Below are 10,577 nucleotides of genomic sequence, written 5' to 3' on the forward strand. Positions count from 1 at the left end.
ATCATCCTTATCACTGCTGCTGTGTGCAGGAGGCCCATGATCAGACTGACAACACATTAAGGCTTCAGGAGACGACTGGTGATCTGTATTTTTTCTCATTTTCAACCAATACCGTGAAACCCCCCAAACCAACAATGAATCAATCCTGCTAACAAGTATTGTCCGTGTATTTAAAGCCTAATCTGTCTTTTCCTTCTGTGCCATTGTTGTCCAAAAACTATTAAAACACATCGATGAGCCACTCCATTGCTGTGGACATAGTCTGGGTCAACGGAAGTCCATTTCCAGGACAATTGCCTCCAACATCCAACGTCAAAAGTTACTGTCATTACTGACAGTAAGTTACTGTTACTGTTAAGTTACTGTTTCTATTACATAGAAAGTAGAAAGTAGGGCTGTCAATTGATTACAGTCTCTTATTGTGAATATTTGCATATAACTCGCAATTAACGGCAAATTAATCACACATTTACTTTAAAAGGGGTTATTTTCAAGTTTTTAACGCTTAAGTGGTATTTGAGACTGAACCATCTGGAAGGGCTTTAAAACTCAACTTGCCATTCAAAAGACCCTTGTCTTTCTCCAGTTCTGCTCAAGGTTTGTTTCTACTAACCATCCCCTCCCGTTCATGGTAGTATTATAAGACCTGTTAGACCCACTACCGTTCCACCATTTTGTATCTGCAGTCAAGTCTTGTGTTTTTGAGATAAAACCCTGTGTTTTTGACCCACTCACCCACCCCAAGTACAGTAGCGACAGCATTACGTGGAATACATATGAAATATGGTGCATTACTCTTTGCAGCGAAATGTATGAATGTTTCATGAGAACAGCCTGGCTCTCTGGCATAGATTAAAATACCTGTGCCTTCATCTTCCTAGTCATCTGGACTCCATGATGTCATATCAACGCAGTTTAACCCTTGTGTTGTCCTCGGGTTGATCCCTTTCACAGTGTTTTATATCTGAAATATGGATTTCTTTCAACCAAATTGACCAAAAATAACATGGATGATTCCACACAACATTACGTTCATAGAATTTTTGGGGTGTTTTATTTAATCTTATAGCATTTTAATTCTTTTTTTTAATGGTTTCAAAACAGTATCCGGACTAAACTTTGACATCTACCCATCTGAGATCCACTCAACGTCCTCTGATCTTAACTAGTAGTCAAAATAATTCATAATTTCTGCCTTTTTAACTAAAGACTTATGTATAATTTGATATAAATGAGCTTTGCTGACCATGAATTCCAAGACTAAGTGTGAAATCTATCATTAAACCAGCTCAGGTTTTTTTTTATAAAGTGCCAAAACCATGGAAAAAGTGATAAATAAATCAGAAAAAAAAGAAAAACATTGGAAAAGCACAAAAAAAAAATTCATTTTCAATTTTGGCCTGGAAGGACAAGTTCAGGGTTAACGGGAAGACAACACAAGGGTTAATATTCCTATGACCAAAAGTAAACGATACACCCTTTTGTCCCTGCGACCCCCAGAATACACTTGGCCTCTTTGTTGGACACAGTAAAAGCAAATAATAAGCTATACAGTAGGGTACATTCCTTCAAAAGTGATGTTCTGAGATCCATAAGACAAGACAATTCCACCAACAAATTGTTGATGTTGATGATTGCGGTGAGATTACTGTGAAATATTCCAAAGATTGGCATATGTTTGTAGGTGTGTTTGTCTAAACACGTGCATTAAACAGCTGCAATTCAAGGAGCAGTTCATGGGGAAATTACGCACATCAGACAGTTTCCATTTTCTTGTTCTGGCAACCACCACACAAACACACATACATGCACAGTAAAATCATAAATATTGCATGTTCCATCCCTTATGGGAATATCAGAAAGATCTTGACATGCGCCTGCCTCCCCTCTGGGAACTTTACCTCGAGAAACAACTTGAGTGATAATGAACTGCACCGTTCTCGCTTGAGAGAATATAACAAACTGGAGGATCAAGGCATGGCAACTTCATTTATGTGAATCATTTTTCAGCAACAAGGCAATTTAAAGTGCTTTAAATTTGTTTAAATACATTTAAAGTAAATGTAAAATAAAAACAAGCTAAAATAGAAAGAAATGTGTCTGCTAATTGGTGCCATCTCTAGATTGTTCTGTTTCAGGAGAGGCTTGATGACGGCAGTCTTCGGGGCCTGTGGCCCTGCTATGAAGAAAACTGAAATACACAATACATAAGACACAATACATAAGACACACAGGGCCCAATTCACTGCAATCTGGTGGGCAGGTGCATGTCAAGATCTTTCTGATAGATAACAAAAATTAAATATGTGGATGATAAGACATCTTTCATCTTCCATCTTTCACTGTATGTATACTAAAATGTTTTGAGTATGTTCTTCATATTATGAGATGGAACACTGGGCAGGCAATTCAATTTAAGGATAAACATTTTTTTTTTTGGTTTTGAAGGCAATGAGACGGACAAAGATGTTATTTATTTTGTTCAATTAATCTTATTGGGAAAATTCCATGTGCACAAGAAGATATGCTCTGTGGTGAGAACTGGAGGTTTTACACCCCGGCCCGCTCACTGAGATCTTCTCAGCAGGTCTACTGCATGTCACAGGGGCGCTTGACCATGCGTCAGACATTTGACGAGTAGGGAGTGAGACTGTGTTGCCCGCTCCCCCTCCTCCAATCATCATGGAGGTCCCGTCTATACCGTTAAGAGACTTTTGGACATCAGAAGACGGGGAGTAGGACATCAGTACCTGTGGACTGGGAGGGGTGTGGCCCCAAAGAAAGATCCTGGGTGTCACCCTGAAGACCCTGGGCCGTCCGGAGTCGGCCTTTAAGGGAGGGGTACTGTCACATTTCGTCCCTGTGTCAAGTTTCTGTTTTCTGTTAGTTTTCCCATTTCCTGTTTTATTTTGTAGGTTCTCTGTTCTCCCTTGTGTTGTCTTGTTTTATTGTATATTTTCCCGCCTGTGAGATTACCTGTCCCTGCACCCGTGTCTCATTGTCTCCTCTGTCTTGTGTATTTAAGTTCTGTCTTTTGCAAGCTTGTGTGCTTCCCTGTGTTCAGCCTTCAAGCGTTTTTCCCTGTGTCCTGTTGTCCTGAGTTCCTGTTGTTGTTGTTTTGACCATTGCCTGTTTTCCTGGATGTCCCATTGCCCGACAATCACTGGACACTGTTGACTTGCTTAATTAGCTGGCTAATAAATCCTCAAATTCTATGTACCTGTGTCGTGTATCTGTGGGTCCATTTTCCTGTGCGCGTGATATTACCTTTGTTAGTGTTGAAATGATATATCTCATGAGATATTGTGGTGTTTGAGCAATGCTAGATGATGTGCTGACAGGAATCCGCTTGACACTGGTTCTTGATTATTAAAAAGTTTATTACATCAAAGACTTCAGCATCAATTTACAAGCTCTGCAGAAGCTTGGAGAGTGCTAACCAAATGAACACGCGCTGCCTTTTTAATACCTTAGACATACGTTATATAGGATATATTTAGGTCACATGTTAGGTAACACATAGGACTTTGTTACGTGACAAACCAAAGATCAAATCCAACTCATCACATCCATTCCAAAGTTCACTCCAACTTAATGTAAACCAGCCTTGCATCAGTAGTATTTACTTTGAACAGAACCTGATGCAATAATATAATAAGATAAGATACTACAATATAAACTAGGGGAAAGAAATATTTGAGGACTTAAGTTTGCTTCAGGTCCTGATATCACCAAAGACGGTGTACTGTTTATTAGGGTTGACGTATTGATACAAGGTAGCGGTGTTGCATTGCCAGACTCATCAGGCTCCACCATAAGATATATTACAGGACAGGAGAAAAAACACTCTGGGTTGTTGATATTTCTTTGAACCAATCACAGTCGTCTTGGGCAGCACTAAGCTCCAGAGGCAGCCACAGTGGCTCTGCAAATTAGCCTCAGGAAGGAACTTGTTTTGGTGGAATATTTTCTGGACATGGTTAAATCTCATTTGCTCTTACCAGTGTATTGCTGTTCGTCCACAGCAATCCTCTCATATTGCTCCCCAAACGTCCCAGTTAGTGTGTGAATGCCTTACACATATCATTTGTTAATCTTCACAGTCATTCCTAGAAAGAGCCAAGCAGGCCTGGCTTGTTGCAAGATCTACATTTTCTTCAAAAGACATTTCCAGCGTGTAGCTTGCTAGCTTGAAGTTTGTTGTTGTTTGCAGAAGTGAAGGGATTTCGAGAACAAGAGACAAAGAGAGCAGAAGATAAGGGACATTGCACCGGATGTCATGCAATTATTCTGGAAATGCACTTCCATTGATCCAGTGTAAGATCTAATGCTTGCAAACAAAAAAAATCTTATTACGAATAAAAATAGCTTAAAAAGCATGTCATTCAGGTGCCTAGTGTCTCTGTCTGCTTCTGTTTTCCCTCCCTCTCTCCTCTGTTGTTTCTCTTCTATCCTTTCACTCTGCAAACCCACCACGCATTGTCTTTAAAAAGCACTTATTTATTTGCTTAGGACAATGCACATTAATGTACATTTCTGTAAATGCACTAGTGTTAGCCAATTGGCTATTTTCCAACTGTCGACCTACCTAGCATTTATGTCTTTTATGGAGGGAAGAAACCGGAGCACCCGGAGGAAACCCACGCAAACACGGGGAGAACATACAGACGCCACACAGAAAGGCCCGGAGAAATGACCTGGATTTGAACCAAGAACCTTCTTGCTGTGAGGCAGAAGTGCTAACCATCTACAGGGAGCACCAGCTACTGGAAGACATGTAAGATGACCACAGTGGAGGATTTAAAGCTGATTCTACACAAACAAATGTTTCACTTTGTTTAGACATCGAACTTGGTTCTTCTCTGCCGTGACCATCAGTCAGAGTGACTCACTTATTTAGCTATTTCAATGGAATAGTTGAATGAGTTAAAGGGAGGAATCCCAACGTAATTGTGTGAATCAATAATATCCGTTAACACATTAACGTTCCAAACCTAAGCAACCCCCGGTATTTGGTGGAAAAGTCAATGAATGGACACGATCACACTGTATATCACACTCGGGAGCACTGTGAGAGTCATGTTTTTCGACTTCTCCAGTGCTTTTAACACCATCCAGCCTTCGCTCCTCAGAGTGAAGATGGAGAGTGCCGGAGTGGACCAACATCTGGCTGCATGGACTACGGACTACCTCACCAACAGACCACAGTATGTGAGGCTCCATCACTGTGTGTCTGACGTGGTGCACTGCAGCACAGGTGCCCCTCAGGGTACGGTGCTCTCCCCCTTCCTTTTCACCCTCTACACCTCGGACTTCACACACAACACCACCCACTGCCACATCCAGAAGTTCTCTGATGACACAGCCGTTGTTGGTTGTGTCTCTGAGGGGAACGATCTGGAATACAGGTCGGTTATCAAGGACTTTGTCAGCTGGTGTGAGCTCAACCAGCTTCAGCTTAACACCAGCAAGACAAAGGAGATGATAGTCGACTTCAGGAGGAAAACATCCCCTTTCTCACCGGTGAGCATCCAGGGATCGGACATTGATGTAGTGGAGAGCTACAAATTCCTGGGTGTTCACCTAAACAATAAACTGAACTGGACTGATAACACCCAAGCACTCTACAAGAAGGGCCAGAGTCGCCTCCTTCTGCTGAGGAGACTCAGGTACTTTGGAGGTACTTTGGAGTGTGCAGGACTCTCATCAGGACCTTCTATGACTCTGTGGAGGCCTCGGCCATCCAATTACAGTAGCTTTCTTAAAGCAATTTTTTGAAATAGATTAAAACTTAGGGGCGGCCCATAGCTCACTCAGTTAGTGCGCTCGCCCCATGTTGGCTGAGTCCTGCGGGTTAAAATCCAGACACAGCCCTTCATCCCCCATCTCTCTCCCCCATTCACGTCTATCCACTGTCTCTCTATCTAATAAAGGGGGGGGAAAGCCCACTAGATGGCACTCTCTAAGCGATTGGTTGAGAATAGACTGAATTTATTGCCTTGGGCCTTTCTCTTAAAACCAAGAGCGCCATCTAGTGGCTCGGAAAATAAAGACACTGGTTCACAAAGCTTCATTTGGCCATCACTGGTAATGTTAACTTTGAACTGCGTGGTGTGAGAGAGTTGATTTCCCACCCATTGGACCTTTAACACAGTCTCTTTTATCATGAAAATCAACAGAGTTCCTTTTGGCAGCACCCCCTAAAAGGACATTTTTCAATTTCAATATTGGGTTGCTTGTTCTAATTTACTAGTGTGAGGGAAACAAGCTAATTTGCTCTGGTTCTCCCTCTCGGAAACACTCAGAGATGTATAGAAAGTTAAGAGAGAGGGATGTAAACTGAGAGTTCCCAGCGGGGGAAGACTGGAGGAGCATTTTATATCGAGAATTAGGAACACCACGCATCGTTATGGATTCTATTGATGCTGCAGACTGTGAGGTTTATTCACGAAGCGAAACACTAAGACACGTTTACAGCAGAGAAGCTGACTACATGAAATATTAGAACTGCTGTTTGTTATTATTATTTACAGAGGACTTTATTCTCTTATCTCAAGCAGGCTTTAAGCACACATCCGTGAAGAACATCAAAGGATGTCTCCCTGAAAAGGCTCTTTATAAAAATATGTGCGTAACCCCCCGTTGTACGGTACACCAGTGTGAGAGGCTGGTCAGGACTACTTTGCCATTTTAAAAGCCACTCTTCAAAGAGGGACGATGCTCTAATATGTTGATTGTGGTAATGTTGATTTATTCATGTGTCTTAGGGATTCTGTTTCAGGCTTTTTGAATTGTTACACCACTATTTTGCATTCCTCTGATCTTCTCCATTAGCCCATATCACGTCAGCGATTCTGGCCCACAAGAAGCTTGAATTATTGAGAATATGACAAAAGCATCGCGTTAGAATTGTCTGGGCTTGTCATACATGGAAGTATGAGATGAAGGGTCAATTGTTCAGACAGCAAAACCAATGTTATGAAGACTTGAAGATAAGGAAGTGTAGGATTGGACTATATAGCAGAACACATTGGGAGATAATTATGTTTAAAACCTTTTACAGGCAGTTTAAAGTGCTTTACACTAGACATAGTCTGGATCAACAGAAGGACATTTCCAGGATATATAGCTAATGCTAACAGCCAACGTTAAAGCAGAGCGTAAATCTGTTTAAATGAGGACATATTTTGTTGGCATTATTAGCACGGAACTGGTTCATTCATGAGCTAACTGGTAACGTTACGTCATGGATGGAGGGACAACATGTCCCTCCATCCATGCCCTTCCACTTCCACTCTCTGTGTGTTCTCGTTCTCAAAATCCCTTTGCTACGGGACACAATCAACTCCAAGCTAGCAAGCTACAGTTGACAATAGAAAGTTTTGAAGAAATTTCTGATTGTGCAACAAGACAGGCATACTTGGTTCATTTCGGGGAATGATTGAAAATATTTACAAGGAATATGTTTACGGCATTTTCTCTCTAACTGGGACATTTTGGGACTTATTGGTGGGATTGCTGGACAGACACACTAGTAAGACCAAATAAAGTTTAGCCATGTATCCAGCTGATTTAAACAGATCACGTTACCAGTACCAGTTCCTTCTTGGGACTATTTAGCAGAACCGTCGTCACTGCGTATGTAGTTTAGCACCACCCAAGATGATTGTATCTGGGGTGTAGCCAGACCCTACTCCACAGAGCTGTGGAGATAGGGCAGACAATGCGAGACCACATTAGACAAACAGGTCATGCAGAAAATATATAAAAGCCACTTAAGGCTATACAATAAGACTCCAATGAATAGGATTTCAAAGTATTAAAATAAAATAAAGGATGGAAATGAAATAAAATGGAATAAGCAAAATGAAAAATTCGCTAGGTTTTAAAAGTTGTGCTAAGCTTCAGGTCTTTTTTGTTGTGTAGCCAAGCTATCTATTTTATTTTTAACGTGGATTAAGGAATGGGGTGAAAATATTTATATTGTTAGAGCCTTGTTTGCTTGAGGAGTTAATATCATGAAAATAATCATATAGAAAATACTTTGCTACGGTACATTGCCACTCTGACAGGTACAAATAGCTGCAATTCCCATTATCTAAAGTGTGTTCCTACAGGTTATTCCATTGATTTATGTTGTACAATAAAGACACATTTGATGTCATTATTTTCTGATCACACCCTGCTGAGACTGTAAATTGAAGGCAGTTCACACTGATGTGGGCGTACTGACCATTTGGTTCTGGGCCTGGCTCTGGGACTGGGTTTGGGTCTGGGTCTGGGTCTGGCTCTGGGTCTGGGCCTGGGCCTGGGCCTGGGTCTGGGTCTGAGTCTGGGCCTGGGTCTGGGTCTGGGTCTGGGTCTGGGTCTGTCCCAGGTTTCTTCCTAAAAGGAAGTTTTTCCTCTCCACTGTGGCCCTGTTGCTTGCTCTGGAGGAAACTACTAGACCTGTTGGGTCCTTGTAAAATCTGGAGTGTGGTCTAGACCTGCTCCATCTGTAAAGGGTCTCCAGATAACTCTTGTTATGAATTGACACTGTAAATAAAATTGAAATTGAAATGAAGCTGCAGTCAACTGTGAAGTTTTGAAAAGCAAAACAAAAAAGCGTAAAGCTTAAGAATCCCAGGAAGAAAGAACACAGGTGTATTCTCTATACCGACAACTAAATAATTCAATTAAATTCAAGTTCCTTCATACAGCGCCAAATCACAACAACAGTTATCCCATGGCGCTTTTCATAAAAGAGCAGGTCTAGACCGGACTCTGGGATGTTATATAACAACACGGCAAACTAGTGGAAGCACATTATAGTTCTGCCTGTGGTACCGAGCTGTTTTCTGAAGGGGAGGAAAAAATGGATGCAGTCAACATCTTCAAAGAAAACGCAGAGATCAAAAAGGAGGAACATCCAGAAATCCTCGGCACTGGCAGACAGTGGAGACAGTGGAGGATCGTTAGCGCATTTAAGGAGAGACGCAGCCTCTCTCAGCACGCTGGAGCTCACAAAGGAAACGCTGGAGTGATTTAATCAAATCAAACATACGACAAATCTGTTTCAAGAAACTTTTCTGGGTGGAAATAAAAAAGGAAGAAAACATGTGTTGATGTTCAACACGGCCTCTTGTGTCAATTTTGTTGTAATGGCCGCAGTAGCTGTCAATCAGTCGGTCTCGTTATGGGAAGATAATTGGAGGTTCAATGTGACAAATGTCTTAATAAAACAATTCAATGTCAACATCTAGAGCAGGGGTCTTCAACGTTTTCCAGGCCAAGGACCCCCAAACTGATGGCGAGATGGAGCGGGGACCCCCTAATTATATATATTGTATAACATTGTGTTATATCAAACTGGTCCTATAGTGCCATGTGTGCATTGATGACTGAAAGACATCTTCTGCCTCCATTTATCTGTTTACTACAGTGTGTTGAGTTCATGTTAATGTGGATTTAAAGACATTTCAATTAGTGTCTAGTCTAGTCTAATCAACCAAAACTTTCGCGACCCCCATGCAGTACCTCCGCGGACCCCCTAGGGGTCGCCGACCCCCTGTTGAAGCCCCCTGATCCAGAGGATGATTCTCACTGTTGTTGGCTTCATAATAAATACAGTTAGTGACATTAACAAGGACCTTGCAGTTTCTTTAAGTTATGATCTTAAACCTGTGATCTTAGACCTGTTCACTGGTTCCACTTATTATTCCACTTATTTAGTTTTATTCATCCTTCTCATATCTCACTTATTATTTATTATTTACTATTTACTCATCATTCCCATTCTCATCTCTCACTTATCACTTATTATTTGCTATGTATTAATCGTTCTCATTTCCTAATACATAACTGTTCATATTGTAATATAATAACATCATACTATTTATCCCAGCATGCTTTGCACTATGCTCCACATTTAAATAATTGTATTGATCTCTTCATTGCGCTCACGCCTCTATGTTGTTTCTGTTTAGAGTGTGTATGTATTAGTGTGTATGTCTTAGCGTGTATGTATTAGTGTGTATGTATTAGTGTGTATTGTTTTGTTGTATTTTATTGTTATTGATTTGAGCAAAAGTTTTTAACTGTTTGGCTTATTCTGTTTTAGATGTGTTTTTCCGGTTGTTTATCATGCTGTTATTTTTATGTTATCTATATCTGTGCAGCACTTTGGGGAAGTTGCGACTGTTTGTAAATGTGCTATAGAAATAAACTTTGACCTTGACCTTGTTAGGAAGGAAGATTCCCGAATTGCAGTTGGAGTATAAGCACATAATAATATCACAAGAACTGTAGACCGCTCCTTTTTCTTGTGTTGTCTTTTCAACCGCAACCTTTATCTGAGGTTCTTTTCCACTGAAACATTTACTCACCCTAACTGACCACAACACCCTCAAATGAGGATTATATTTCACACAACGTTGTGCAAAGTGATTATAAATTCCAACAGTTCACACAATTTTAAGCGAAGCAAATATAAATTCCAACAGAAGACAGAAAATTGAAGTTAGTAAAATTTTATTGACAGAAATATGAGTTTAAAAAGCATCCTAGAGTGTGTTGAGGGAAAGGGGAATAAGTGAAAT

This window comes from Etheostoma spectabile, chromosome 11, assembly GCF_008692095.1.
Source record: "Etheostoma spectabile isolate EspeVRDwgs_2016 chromosome 11, UIUC_Espe_1.0, whole genome shotgun sequence".
Lineage (NCBI taxonomy): Eukaryota > Metazoa > Chordata > Actinopteri > Perciformes > Percidae > Etheostoma > Etheostoma spectabile.